At 36.2% G+C, this 15,965-nt stretch overlaps 1 protein-coding gene across 2 annotated transcripts in view; it reads left to right on the forward strand.

Annotated features, from left to right (window-relative positions):
* KCNIP4 (Kv channel interacting protein 4) overlaps nucleotides 1-15,965 on the forward strand; it is a 466,638-nt gene that overhangs the window by 166,118 nt on the left and 284,555 nt on the right. The gene's annotated exons all lie outside the window — the stretch shown is intronic.

Genomic DNA, 15,965 nt, shown 5'->3' on the forward strand with positions numbered 1-15,965 from the left:
TATTTTGTGATTTTACTCTTTGGATTCTTTTCATTATGAAAAAGATTTCAGACTAAAAAAGGATGAGCTTTCTCACTCTGCCTGTTTTCTGAAAGGTATTGACCAAGCGATTCTAGAAAATGTGATCTGAATACACAAAGATGTTCTTGCTATTACCTCATTGTACAGAAAGTGAGTAGCTCAGACTCTAAATAGATGTTTAAACCATAAAATAAATTTAAATTTCTCAGCATCTTGTGACATAGCTCTAGGATACTTTTTTCTTTGGCTCTCGGGGTAGAGACGCTTTCAAAGAGAAACATAAAGGAGGGCGATGAGGTGGTGCTTCAAAAAGCCAAGTAGTCTGTATTCCTCAATTGCTTACTTTACACCTTATTACTTCAACAGACTTGTGTTTAAATAATCTTTTTAATGATTAGGTTTATGTCTTTGGAAAATTGCTTTTCATTATCTACTTTGCTCTTCTAATACACATATTTATCTTTTATCCCTTATTGGCTTTAATGAACTAGATTTGCACATGCAAAATGCATCTATCTATTATCTAACATTGTTGTATGTGCATTTTAGACCTATTGGATCTGTAATTTTATTTCATTGCTTTTAAACAAGTGTTCCTTTATATTTTTTTAACAAGTTCTGCTATTTTAAGGAATTGTCTATTTAATCAGGAAACTTGACAATAACTTTTTCTGGTTCAAATTCTATCTTCTACTGCTTTCTGAAAAGTTTATCTAGAAAGTCATGAATATGGTAATTTCTCTTTCTGAGCAGACTCTTTTTTATGCTATTTTTGTTCCACAATAGTTAGATGTATAGTTCTAAGTCAGTAGGCACAGTGTGAGCATAAAATGGAGAAATGGCTTTCTTATAAAAAAGTTAGCTGTAAAATGAAAATCATTAAATGATAATAATACTATAATCATGTTTCTAAATTTTGCAATGTTAATCCAAGCATCTCATTCTAGTGTGACATGGTACTTCTTAATAAGGAATAATTTTTAAACAGAGTTAATCTTCTAATGGAGGATAGCTGTCACTTAAATTTTGTGGATCAATGATTTTCAAAGAAAGAAGAGTTGTCAGACAAAAGTGTTGAGTAGAAAAGGAGGACATGTAGTTAGTGGGGTGAAGGTCAGAACAGGATTTCAGAAATACTGATTTGTACTCCTGTGTTTTTCAGAGATTCTTGCTTTTTAAACCAGGAAGAAGAAAATCTCTTTAGCCAAGAAGAGAATATACTTAGGACATCAGCCAAACTTTCAGAATAAATACCATGATGTGGCAACGAAGATAAGGACAAAAAATACTTTAAAAGATAATGGTGATAAAATAATGAAATGAAAACATAACAACAGTTGTATTGTGTCAGACTAAGTATTCAATGAAATTCATACACTGACCAGTCATGGAAAGTGTAGGAGAAATTAAGTGTAAATTTAATGTGATCCTTCCTTGGTATGGCTTTTTAGGCTCCAGCAAGAAGATGTTTAAGAACTTCTCGAGCTGTAAGTTTTCTCCAATTAAAAATAGTAATCACAATGAATATTCCATTCTTTTATCTTTTCTTAGCACTTTTCATTTTAATGATTTTTTTTTTCCCCAGTGTAGACTTTTGACCTCACAACATCCCATGGCTATGAATGCCACAGTTAATTATACGGTAGGTAGGGAGAGGACTCCCTTCCCTTTGTTTTAAACTTGCTACTTGATATTTTCACGGAGCGTATGATGGTTTTGGTCCATTTCTTCATAGATATCTCTTTTCCAGGGTGAACTGTTGTTACACAGAAATCACTCTGTATGCCTGACCATCCTTGCTGTCCTTTCCTCTGAAAGTTTCTTGTTGCGTTATATTCGAAGGCTGGAAAATCAGCACTGTGCACAATATTCAAGAGTTGAATGCAGTATATAAAGGCACAATGATGCCTTTCTTTTTTCTTGTCCTTTCCTAACAATTCCTAATGTTGTATTTGCTTTTTTACTGCTGTCAATCACTGTGATGATACTTTCTGATAACTGACCCCTGAATCTCTTCTGAATGGGTGTAAGTAAATCACTGTGAATAACCATTCCTTTTTGTGCTTAGTATGTTAATAATGGATTTAAGTGCTTTAATTTTATTGATTTATTATTTTAGCCTGCATATTCCTGTGTGAACTGCTGGACAAAAAACAACTGAGACAGGAATTACAGGATTCCCGGCTGCAAATTCTGATTCCTCAAATATTTTCTTGCATTATTTCATCATTTTGTTGTTCAGACTCTTAATTGTTAAAGTGGCTTGGTGGTGGTAACTCTTCAAACCTCACAGTAGATTTATGAGTAACAAGAAGTTGATCTATATTTTTTTAGATTAAAACCCATGAAAGGCTTGGTTTGCTTCTCATTCGAGAGGAAAAGTCACAAAAAAAGGATTGATCTATGATCAGGTAGAGGGTGCACATAGTACAGGTGAAAACCTAAACCCAAGACACATCAGGTTACAGTACACAGTCTTTGCCTTTGGTAAAGATTAAATTAAGATTCATACTTAGCAAATTATTTCAGTATGATTTTGTAAGCGATATGCAATTATAAAATTGGAATATTATGACAGGGATTGTTCTACTGTGTTTAATGAGCTTCTAACCAATCCAGCAAACACTGGGGAATGCTTTTTGAGAATAAGCTTTCTGAGGCAGTGATGAAGGAACTGTCTCTTGCTGTGTTGGCACACTAGGGCTGCAACATGGGCGAGAAGTGTTAAACAAAGACATTCTTTACTAGCAGTAGATAAAGAAATAAGGTTGATAGTCGCACCACAATTTATTATTCAATACTATGCAATGCATAAACTCTTTTTACAAGCAAGCAAGAGCAATCCAACTGTAAACTATACACGATATTTTCAATATCTGATGAAGAGAGACCAAGTTATCCACAGCCTCTAATCTTACCCAGATTGCAAGGATGTCTACCTGTATCTTAGGTGGTTTCTCTTTTTATTTACATTACTTCCTTGAAAATGAGGTGACCTACTTCTCTGGGAGGTTGTGTTAAATTTATTTGTTTGTTGGGCTTCACAGTCTACATGGACTTACTAGTCAGAGAAACATTTCATTTCAGCAGCTCTAAGAAGGTGAGAGGATTCTTTATTTCTGCTGCCTGCTTGGTTGCTGATAGAAAAAGCCTCCAGACATAGTAAAGCCCTCTCCCCATTTTTTTCCAGTTTCATGTCAACCTATGTCCTGTTAGCAGAGATACCAATATTGTGCATAGTAGTGTGAACTATTTATAATGCATAATACATTATATGTTATATAGATACTTAAAATTAAATTGTAGCACATGTGTGTGTAGTCTTGCATGGTATTGACATAGTGCAGGTTGTAAAATATGATAAACTTATAACTTCACCCTAAAGTAGGTTATAGTTGGTTCCAAACTTTTCCTGTCAAGTATTATTAATTTTGTTAAGCAACATAGCTTTATATAGCTGTTTTATCTGCAGTGAGAATTATTATACTCTTCGGAGAGTTCGTGAGGGTTTATGGGCATATAAATAAAATTCCAGTTTGGCATATAAATGACAATACAGAACATAAAAATCTCTTGTAGGTTAGACTGAAGTTCATTTAGCTCTATATCTTAGCTTTGTCAATGGTCAAGATGTTTAGAGAAGGTAAAAAATAAGAAAAGCATATATTGAGATGTCCTAGGAATGCTCTCTGATTCCTAGCAATTTATAATTCAAGGACTTCCCAAACAGGAGATAATGTCATAGTATTTAATAGTTCTTGACATATTTTTCATCCATGAATTTTTAAAGCTGTTTTTTGATGAATCTCTTTATTTAGAATCTGCAGCTTTCTGTGAAAAAGAGCTTTCTATCTTAACTGTGCAGTGTGTGAAGATGTTTCTTTCTCCACCTGCTCTCTAGTTTTTCAGCTGGAAGAGCTTCTGAGCTACTGTTCTTTATATTTTGACACATTTTGTGCAGAAGTCCATTCCTTATCTTCGATCATGCTCCCTGCCCTTCTCTCTCCCTCTTATATTTCTGCTATAAATGGAAACTGAACAAATGATTTGCCTTAGGGTTTTTTTAATTTATTTCAGGATATCTGAAGCTTAAGACCATGCTTTTAAAAGCTTGTTTTCTAGCTGTTTTTACATTTCTCAAACTCATTTCCCTTGTAAAAAAGCAATGGCTGTTTGAATTTGAAATCATCCTTTTATACTTTTAAAATAATCATTCTTATTCTTTGTGTAGTACAGGTATCTTTTGCAAGAAGAAGGTGTGCTGAAGAGCAGATATCTTCATAAAGATTTCCTCTTTTTTCAGTCATTGTTAAGGGTAAAGAGTAAGTCCTGTTTGCAACTTGATCTGTTTTACAGTGATTAGTTGACTTTTCAATGTTGTTATCGAATGCTTTATCCCTCGAGAGCATTTAAGTTGTTTGATCTATTTATTTATTTTGAATGAGCTTAGACTATTTTACCTTTTCGATAACTGTTCAGATATATGTTGAGAGATGGCACAGAAGTATACATTTTCATTACACGTAAGGGTTTTCTGACACAAACAAATTGAGATTTATTATCCTTTGTGGGCTAAACTGTAATGTTTTATGTAGTTTTTGGCTGCCATAGAGATTATTTACATTTTTTTCTGAGGGTATGCACATAAGACTACAGACACAGCTTTTTAATCTTTTTATTAAACTAAACATTTTAATATTTTTATTAAACTAAAATGGTACCTGTTTATTTTTACCTTCTTTCTTCCTGTGGGGTCATATAGACACATGGGTCTATGGCTTTTTGGAGTTTAATGAAGCACTATGCTTTGTTCCTTTAAGGCATCAGTCATGAATATACCAGGTGAGCACTGACAGAAAAGGCTTCTAAGGTTATATAAATCCATCACGTCATTTTCAGCTGCAACTCCAGTCTTCATTGCTGTGATAAAAAGGGTTTGGGATATAAATATTTTTTTTTAAAGTATATTTTTAGTTTGGTCAGCAACTGAATCAGATCAAGCAAAAGCAAAAAAGGTTTTAGACTTTTCAGGGAATTAATATAGGTGTTCAAATAGCAAGGCTTCTCTTTCATACATTCAGTAAAAACCCGGCTTAAATTCACAAGCCTTTTAGAGAAAGAGGAGCTGCTGTTGGAGTCATTTTTCCCAAAAGTGACTGAACCATATCCCAGAATGAGGGATGTGCATTCACTACTTTTATCTGCAAAAGAGGTTTAACTGAAAATCACTAGCATCAATTTCTTAACCCTTGTGTAACAGGAGGTGGAAACAACTTGCCTCGGAATGGCACGGGCTGAAATCTTGGGGGAATGGAGATCTGAACCTCTACTTCTCCTATTCCTGGGTATATTACTCGGTCCCACCGATGGGTAAAAGTAACCCTTCATTCACCACCCTATATAAAACTGCTGAAACAAAAATTTAAAGGAGAATATGAGAACATTACAGCTAGGAGTCAATATTTTTACCTTTCTGTAACAATTTTTGAGGTTTTGTGTTCTTGAAGCGTGCAAATTGTACTTCAAGCAGAATTGTATTCTGGTTTGCCACATTTTAACAGCGTTCATACAACTTTCAATACTCTGTACCTTTCCTTGTTTACAAAGCAATTTGTCATGGGGCTTTTCAAGAAAAATGCCTTAAGTTACTAACATTAAACTCTTTCATATAGATAAAATAATTTTTAATAAATAATATCATTGGCAAATCAAAACTTCCCTTTCTGTGTGCGTTAAAAGTGACAAATAGGAATCAGGCTGTGGGATGATTTTGTACAGACGTTTTTCTGATGCTGTAGCTCTCAATGTGTAGGATAATGACCTACTTGGATAAAATTATGACTCTTGCCCTAATGAAGGACGAAGAACTAAGAAAGACAACACAGGTCTTCCATGTTTCTTTAAAAAAATTTAGTTTTGTCCTCTAGGTATGTTTTTTTATAGGCAAGTGGCAGTCTTTCAAAGAGCATTGTTAAATGGGCCACTACACCGTATCAGTCAAAGAATGTGTCTTTCAAACTAAGTCTTTTTGTAGATTTCTTTTGTAAATCACTACGGCTGCCCCTAGTGGTACTAGCTGCTTGTGGATATAGGCTGCTTAGTGCTTTGGTCTTCCTATGAATTGTCTTTCTTTACTCCTGATTTAATCAATGGGAGTATGAAAATCAAACTTCTAAGACTAATTACAGAATTTAAAGTAGAATGGCAGCTGAAAAAGGCAGAAACATAATGGGACAAAGGAAGAAAAGATAGAAGGAGTACAAACATACAACTGTACTGTCAAAGATGTAAAAGAGATTTTTTGAACTTTAAGGAAAACATATTGCTACTATTTCATTATGCCTTTTTGCCCTTCCATCTACTTTTGAGGGATATATTCCACATTGAAGAACAATTTTAAATAGTAATTCAGGGTAATTTTTTATTCTTAGTATTCAGCCATAGGTGTAAGAATTTAGTATCTGAATCTAAAACATATTCAGTGAAGTACGCCATAGAACACGCCACTTAAATACAATTGTAATGGAAAAAATCCATTATCCTCTTTGAAGATAGGTTAAACCTGATTCCAAATGTAAATTTTTAAAACCCCCAAATGACTGTCCCATGTAACAGCTACTCAGGGAACCACAAGAAAAGAAGACATTTTTGAGTTGATCTGAAAGAGTACACAGGATCCAGTTCAAAATGTTACTGTCAAAGAGCTACTCTCCAACTCTTTAGGTCACTATAATATAATTAGATTCAATATTCTGACAAGAACAGAAGAATTCATTACATTACTGTCTAACTTAAAAAGATCTATGTTAAAATGAGGAGTTCATCAAAAAGAAATTGAAAGGACCATTCACAAGGGTAAAGTACACTCAGATGTAATGAGGATAATGTTAATTTTAAAATGTCAAATTAGAGGCTCAGTAAAAATCCACACTACCATATCAAACCAGATTTTAGTGGGGAAATAAAAGGTGTCATTAAATAGAAGGGTCAAAGAAATTACTAACTAGGAAATCGATATTCAGAAAGTCCGAGAAAGGAAACTAGAAAAATCTACACACTATGCTTGACTATAAAAATATTATGACATTCCAATAAAATCTTGAAAAATAACTTGCTAAAGGCATAAAAAACTATCAAAAAGACTGTTTGCCATGTATAAGCAACCGAAAGCCTTACAGAGAGTCTACAGGACCAATAGATAATCGCAGAGTACTTATATATGACTAAGTGGAAAGACTAAATGAATCCATGTTTCCACATTCCTGTGGAGCACAAGGGAAGGGCTTAGGGTATCTCCCCTAGGACGCTCTTACGACAGGCTGTGTGTTAGAAGATATGTTTCAAATTGCAGGGCAAGAAGAATAACAAATCAATCATATGAATCATAGCAATTTGTAAAGCGGGTAGACTCTTGGGGCTGTAGGTATATGGCTAAGGGGAGTTTACAGAGCTTTTGTAAGGGGAAATCATGCCTCAAATTATTTGATTTTTCTGAAGTAAAAAAGAAAATAAATGGAGATCATTAATGACAGGCCTGAAACACTTTTGTATTGTGTATGTATCTCTCAACACAGAGAGCTGTTGTTCTTTTTTTTTTTAAGTGAAATTATATCATCAGGAAATTTTGTACTTACAATAGGATACAAAAAATTGTATCAATACGTCTTAGGTCTCCCTAAACCTAGGTAGTACCATCTAGCATGGGACTGCAAAGGCTGAAAAGACCACCTGCAGGGTAGTCTTCTCCAGAGGAACAGTAAAACCATCTTAATGCCTCCTATGAAATGAGAAACTGTTTGATTCTTTATATTACACACAATATTCAAAGAACTGAGGTGGCAACACTTGGCAAAGGTGCTGGAATTAACTAAATGGGAGAGATTATCAAAGCAAATCACAAAGCATGATGAGCAGGAGAAATTGTTAGAGGAGGGAGAGGTGCAAGGTAGGGCTAAGAGGAGTTGCAGACAGAGGGGACTAGCTCATACAAAGTTAAACTAATGGATCAGATGACCTTTAAAGCACTTTGCTACCCAGTATGACTTCAGCATTGATTAAAGTATTCTACAGGGGTAGAAAACAGTTCATGTATAACTGACTCTCCAAAGGAAAAGCCTGTGAAATACTATTGCTGTAGTTATACTTAAGGATGTCTCTGTTACCCTGTTTATCTGTCTTTTCAGAGATTTCTTTTTGCCTTTAATTAAGAAAATACTGTTTTTTAACTCTGATTCATAATTGCAAATGGTGAAAAATAGCTCACATTACCAGAAAAACTAAAGTAGTTTCCAGGCTTTATACGTAAGGGTTATAACCACTATTTTTTATTGCAGTGACTTCCTTAAATCTAAATCTCATCCTCATTGCTGCTATTGCAATCCCGGCAAAAGGGGACAGCAGGGGAGGGAGAAGTTCCTCTTAGGGATGGGCAAAAGGCCAACACTGAAGAATTGCAAAAGAATGTTGAATGAATGGGTGATAAAATGTCAGTACTCATAAATGTAAAGTAATGTACATGTTAAAAACAGTCCTCCCATTACATCCACAATGGTGTTGCTGTGTTCTTGGTTTTATTGCTCAAGAATGAGATCTGTGAATTATAATAGGTTGCACTCTGAAAATGTCACCTCAGTGCTGAGTAGCTATCAAAAAAGCAAATATGACATTAAGAATTATTAGGAAAGGAAAAGAGAACAAAAGAAAATATATCACTGTATGAATCTATTACCTTTATCTTGAATACTGTATGCTGTTCTGGTGTCTCAAAAAGGACAAAACAAAGCTAGAAAGGGTACAGAGAAAGGCAGCATGGATGATCAAAGGTGTGGAAGGGGTGTAGTACAAGGACATGTCTAAGCAGATCAGGGCTCTTCAGCCATGAAAAAAATGACTAATGAGGGGAAAGGTGGGAGATGAGATAGGAGGTTATAAAAGTGAATGGCATGAAGGGACATAAAGAAGTTCATTCTTTCTCATAATTAAAGTATAAGGAGTGAAATTATCATGTGGCAGATTCAGAACATACCAGGGATGTACCTACCACAGTGCACGTAGTCAACATGTAAAGCTCTTTGCTAACTGATATTGATTATGGCCAAAGCTTAGAAGGATTCAAAAAAGCAATTTTATAGATTCATGGAAGAGAAATCCAACAAGGCAACTATGCAGGAAATTTACCTCTGGCTCAGAAATCCCTGGCTGAAAACATCAAGGATATCTTGAAGGAAATACCACTTTTCTAGTCTTCTCCACACATCTACTTCTGGCTACTAGTTGGAGACAGGATACTAAGTTGGAGGTGTATTTGCCCTGTCCCAGTACAAAAAGTTCTTAAATTACGGAGTTGGCCTGTGCTGGCTCTGAAGTCATGTGAATGGAGGAGGAGTACCCTTAGAAACTTTGGGCATAACCTGAATACAACTCCTACAGTCTGTGCTAGGAGGTGAACAGAAAGAATTTAATTAATTTTCTGTTCCACTATAAAATACCATTGTGCTGAATGCTCCAGCTTGAAACTATTTTAGACAACAGGCAGAGCTGATCACTATCATTGATCATGTCTTTGATTGTGGGTTTTTCAGATCATGCAGGTTCCAAATCCCTACAGCTTTTCTAGAACTTTTTCTTGGCTTTTACAAAGAGACTGCCAATAGCTTGTGTCCACGGTTTGTGCAGTATTAAGAGTGCTTACGTGGATCATGACTTTTGAAGATGCATGATTGGCTAATGTTTTGAAATGTTTTCACCTTGGCTTGTTTCTCTGCCAAAAATCATGCATTTTAGAGCCAAAAGAGTTTAAAATGTAGATGGAAGAATATAGACAGAACCTCTGAGACAGAGTCTAAAAAGAAGGACTAGTTGGTTTTCCTTTAGTCATGCACTGTGAACTTTAATACTTCAACCATACACATATAAAGGTTACTGTAAATTACTGTCCTTTGGCAACTGAAGGCTCGTTGCCTCTCAGCAGACCTACTGTGGGAGAAACTTAGCAAGTGGAACTTGTCTTGCTTGAATTCTTTGCACTGACCTGGGAATTTGCTAGATGTTTTCTGCACTGTTTTGTCTGAGGGTTGTTTGAGGCACTACAGGAGAGAGGCTATTTTTATTTTGTGTTATTTTTATTTTTCTGAACATGAAAAAAAGGAAAAAATAGAATCAGCAGTTTACCTGAGATGGTTCTCCAATACTAGTCTAGAGAAACGTATGGAACAGTAAGGTGATTAAAAGTCTTACTGATTTCCTTCACCAGTTAAAAATGCATTTTTTGAATTGATAAACATTTGTGATGTTGGCCCTTTAGTTACAATCTCCTCAGGGGAACTTATAGTAGGACTGGGAGTGATTTCCCACCTTGTAGCCTATCAGTGAATATGGGGTAGGAAACAAGTTAGTCTGTAGAGCACTTGCAGTCAGGTTTAATAAGACAGAAGAAGGACTTAGCTTTTTCTGTGTTTCAGGTTCTTTGTCCTGTAGCAGAGCTTCTTCCCTTCTGCTCTGTGAGAGCAGAAGACGAGTGCTGCAGACTGTGCCCAGCTTTGGGTTTTGCAGTACAACAGGGAGGTTGGCAAACGGGAACAAGTCCCGCTGAAACCAGCCAGATGTTTAAGGGGCTGGATTATATGATACTGAGGAGCAGCTGAGAGTGGGCCTTCTTCAGCCTGAACAATGGAAAGCTAAAGGGGAACTTGCACTACCTAAGGGCTGGTTATAGAGAAGATGGGGCAAGACTTGTGCATGCATCCAAGCTGCAGCAAGGGAAATTCTATGTGATCATAGAAAAACTCAGCTACGAGGGTGATCAAATGCTGGAACAGGTTGCCCAGAGAGTCTGAAATCTCCATCCTGGGAAATTTTCAGAACTTGGCTGGACAAGCCCTGGGCAGCCTGACCTAACTTTGAAGATGGATCCATCTTTGAAGTTGGCCCTGCTTCCATCAGGAGGCTGGACCAGATCGTTTCCAAAGGTTTCTGTCCAACCTTTACAATGATGTGAGTGCATGAGCCTGTGTAATCTAGCCCTACATGGCCTGCAGAGAACACGTAACTTCCATATTACTCTTGGACTTGAAATGAGTTTACAGAACTTTGTTTATTATTGCGGAAAACCCCATTATTCTGTAAGTTCTGCCTCTCCTTGACAATTACAGTAATTCTCCTGGGTCAGTTTTAAAAGTGGCTTCCCATAAATTATTACTATATTCTTGCGGATGTATTCTCTGTTGAAGACTATTGACCCTGTTTATCTCTCCTGGCACATCAATGCCAGAAATACATGTTTTACGTGTGTATTTTGTGAACTGCCATACCTTCTGTACTCCACCAGGCCACCTACCCTATAAAAAAAAATTTTTTTTTGTACTGGTTTGACAAACAAACATGTTTTGGGTATTTTTGATTTGTATGGAATTTATTTTTCTTTTTAGGATTACAGTTTGCAATAAGAGGGGTCTATTCTGAAAATTATGTGGACACTGGCAAAAGATTTGTCTAATAGTTTATTGCAGGATCTTTCCAGGAATCAAAATTAGGCTGATTGTCTGTCGTTCCATCAGTCCTCCCTTTTCTCCTCCTTAAGAGACAAATGCTGTATTTGCCCTTCTCCAGTCCTCTGGGACCTCCCCTGCCCTCCAGAAGCTCATAAAGATAATTGTTAATGATTCAGAAATCGCTGTCTAGTTTCTCTAAGGTGAATTTAATAGGGCCCAGCCAATTTGAACACATCTATCTTATCTAAATATTCTTTAATGTATTCTTCGCATACTTTGGCTTGCCATCCCATTTTTTTCTTTAAGTGGTCTTGAATGTCAAGATCTTCCATTTTGTGAAGGCTGGAGTGAAGTAGGTATTAGATAATTTTTTCACCCTTCCCTCCATTGTTTTCTCTCATTTCTCTGTTACCACTGACCTGTTTGTTTTCTTTTTTTATTTATCAGGTATTTTAAAATTCTTTTTGTTCCTTTTGTCTCTTGCAACTTGAAACTCATTTTAGACTTCAGCTTTTTCTGTTGTATATCCTTTTGCTGTTTCATATACTTTTTCTCTATATTCTTCCTTTGTAATATGACCTGGCTTTCCTTTTTTGTATGATTACTTTTTGATAGCCAGTCATTGAAGATTTCCAAGTGCAATGGCCTATTCTTTCCTTTCTTTGGGACAATTTGTGCATTTAATGTAACCTTCCTGCATAAACTGCCAGCATACCTGCACATGTTTATCTTCAAGTCATCTTTCAAAAAGGCCTTTAACCAGTTTCCAGAATTTACTGAAATCTGTTGGTTTTGATGGTGGTATTGCGATGAGATGGTGTTTCTGTTTTATTTCTGTAGCTGTCATATCTCATTTTTCCAACAAACCAGTTTGTGACTGCTTTCCCCAGAAGACCTCTCTTCATATTATTAATCCATTCTTTCCTGTTAGATAGCACCAAACCTAAAATAACCACTCCCATGGTAGCTTCTTCACTCTGAAATGACAGTTTGCCTCTAATGTACTGTCCTGACAAGTTAAGTCTTAGTTTTCTCACGTGGTACCTAAGTATTCAAAGTCTCTGTCACATCTCCTTTAGATGCTTTTAAAGTTTCTCATTCACAAAAACCAACACAGTCCTCCTGCCCCCCCTCCAAAAGAAAAAGATGTAGTCCTCCTCACTTTCTGGCTCAGTTTAGTATGTCTGCTCTTTTCCTTTTTTTCCTTTGCACCTACTCCCCAAGATTTTCAACAAACTCATTTTTTTAAATCTGTTTCTCTATATTATAGCATTTATATGTGTTCTTGAAACTAAGTGCCTTTGCACTTTTATTCCATTGAGAGAGCTTGCTAAACAAGTGACTTGTTCCACACCAATATTCCAGTCCTGTGATTTTTCTCACAAAGCTCTGCCATGCCGGTTGCCTTCACTTGTGAATTAATGTCTCATTCTTTTTACTTTCTTCCTGCTGTAGTTGAAGCCCCTATAGGTCCCTCTCATGTTCACCAGGTTGTCATGCCACTCTTTCTGCATGTCCAAGGAAACTTAGTCATTGTGTTTGAGGACTTTGACCAATTCAGTTAAATACTTTCAGTACTTTGCAGCCATCAGGACATCCCTGTACTACTATCAGGTAACTGATGTGGGCATCTAACTTAGCTAAAGTAGGATCTTTGTTCTGCTATTCCTGTTGGCGACAGTGGCAGCTTAGCTGTTGCTTGGCCATACCGTGTGAGGTTAACTGTTTGCAAAGTAGTTTTTTCTTTTGAACACAATATAATATTTGTGTGCATTTAGCTCTAGCCCAAGAGCTCTGGCTCTCTCCTGATGACAGCCTCTAGTTGTGCCTTTGAACTTTCCTTTCCTGATCAAAAAGTCATTTTTGTAGATCTTTGTACCCTCTCATCCATCAAAAACTTGCAGTTTCCTTTTCTAAGTCTGAAAACTGAGTAGAACCTGAATAGTAATCTGAAGAAACACTTTCCCAAAGGGAACATCAAATGTACACAAACATGTTGTTCACCTAAAGGAAGCTGCCAGAACTTTCTTAATGTATCAGGCACGGTTCTTCAGCTGTCCTGCCACCAAGGTTTCTCCTTGTAGGGGAAGAAATTTCTCAGTTCTTATCTGTTTGTTTAAATCTTTTGGGTCTTTACATGACCAAATGGTCAGTTGACTGGTTGGTTTGTTCTTTTTTCTATTCTTTCTTCCCTTCTGTGTCTTGCACGTATAAACACACTGACCTTCTCAGAGTTATTTTGGTATTCCCTTAAGGTGGCAGCGATGTTTCTAGGAGTGTCGACTGTGAAATGATTGGGTGCCTTCACCTCAGCTCTGTACAGTATTTATAGACTCCTTCCAAAGCTATAAGGCATCTACAAATGAGCTGTTTCGTCCTTTCCTAATGAGTACATGCTCTGGGTAAGACCAAAAATTTAGTATGATACAAATACCATGAACTTCTATCACATATTGATAAAAATGTGTCCAATACTCAATGAAGATAAAACCTGGACAGTAAGTTCTGCATTTCAAACACTTCAGTTTTCTTGATTTTATTTTTCTTTTATTTAATTGTACTTTTTTTTCTTATTTTTCTTTACTTTTTTTTCAATGATACCATTGTTGACTTTTATACTACCCTGACTTGTGTCCTCACGTCTAATTTAAAATTGGCAAGTGCCTATATATTTCAGGGCTCCTGGTCCACTCATCATCCACTGTAAGATTGTCTTTGCCCCCTGAAGCACCCCTAGTTTTGATAAATAAGACTTTTTGCTCTGTTAGGGTTAGCTAAATGAGCAAAAAAAAGAATATTCCAGGTAAATAAAAGACTCTACCTGGCAAGTGAAAAGTTACATGAATGGGAGCAGCTGCAATCCTGCATGGAGGGGCAGTGGAATCAGAAGCTCTTCTCCATCTCATCGCAGAAAAGAAACCCTGAAGAGACTGGAGAAATGAGGCCAGAGCCCTCTGCCAGAGAACCCCTTCTACCGTAGGTGGGAAGATTAAATAGTGAGTGGGGCTTGGATTATGCTACAAAATCACAGAAAGAACTACATGTTGTTTCAGTCACAGCCACACATATCACAGAATTTTCTTAAGCCCATTAAACAGAATTTTATTTCAAAACAGAGAAAGTACACATTTAAGAACAATTCCAAATTCCGCATCAGAATGTTTTGAGCAGTATGTTGCCATACGGGCAGGTCCATTTGCAGTGTACAAACTATATTTACTTCCACTAAAAAAAAATAAGTGTTATTTTGGGAAGAACAGTAATTCTCTCAGTAAAAATTGTCAGAAAATTCCTCTCTGGTATTAACTGTCAAAACATTTTTTAAAGTTGTTTGAATTATGAGGGCTTTTTTAGGCTTTTTTTTAGGCTTTTTTTAAGGCTTTTTCATCGTATGCTTTCCTGTTACATGAGGTTAGAGATAATTTACAGTCATTAATGTAGATTAGTTTTTAAATTCATAGTGCAGAGAGAAAGCTTAGATTTTAGAGGTTCCTAATTGTTGCAGAATACTAAAAATCCATGTGAAAAAATGGGAACATTAACAAATACTAATTTATCTAATTTTTGCCAGATTTTATTCTTCTGCTTGGTAGAGAGAGCAATTCATTTTTTATCAAGCTGCCAAGGATCTTTAGTCTTTTGGTAATGCAACATAGTCATGAGATCCATCAGACTGTCAGATCTGTGAACCCTAGCTGCATTCAAAGGGTGTTTAATAATTCAAAAAGTAAGTTTCCTGTATCTTTGCAGCAAAAGATGAAGTAACTGGTTAGTGCCTATTATTAAAGAAGTATTCAATATGTGAAAGACTGAGTCTGAAATATCCAGTATTTAAACACTCATTGGAGCAAAGAAACAAATATTTTTATTTTAATTTCTTCTACCACTTATAATATGGAATTATATTGCTAACTATATCCTTTATTTCATATAAGTTTTACATTTGAAAAGTCTTATATCTTCCCTCTTAATACAGAGAATTAGAATCAAATTCTGAAACTCTGGGGTATAGTCGAATATGTATAGTAGATTGGGTTTTATTCCATATTTTTTTAAAAAAAGTATAAAATTAGTTCCAAATGATAGGATTTTAAACAATTTTATATATGTATCAGATAATCTTGCCAGTACATTAAGCAGCACATTTCAGCCTCAGCTGCCTTTTGACAACAGAAATTGATAGTTGTTAGCACCTTCCTGTATTCTGCTATCAATTATGCAGACGTGTTTTCCCATAACAAAGCCAGTCATGGAGCATAATTTGTGAGATACGAATAACTTCAGACAGACCCAGCAGCTTGCTTGTATTGGGTTTGCGCGGCAAGGTTTTGGCAGCGGGGGGGCCTATAGGGGTGGCTTCTGTGAGAAGCTGCTAGAAGCTTCCCCTATGTTCGACAGAGCCGATGCCAGCTGCCTCCAAGATGGACCTGCCGCTGGACAAGGCCGAGGCCATCA

This window comes from Pygoscelis adeliae, unplaced genomic scaffold (genome assembly GCF_000699105.1).
Source record: "Pygoscelis adeliae isolate BGI_AS28 unplaced genomic scaffold, ASM69910v1 Scaffold24, whole genome shotgun sequence".
Classification (NCBI taxonomy): domain Eukaryota; kingdom Metazoa; phylum Chordata; class Aves; order Sphenisciformes; family Spheniscidae; genus Pygoscelis; species Pygoscelis adeliae.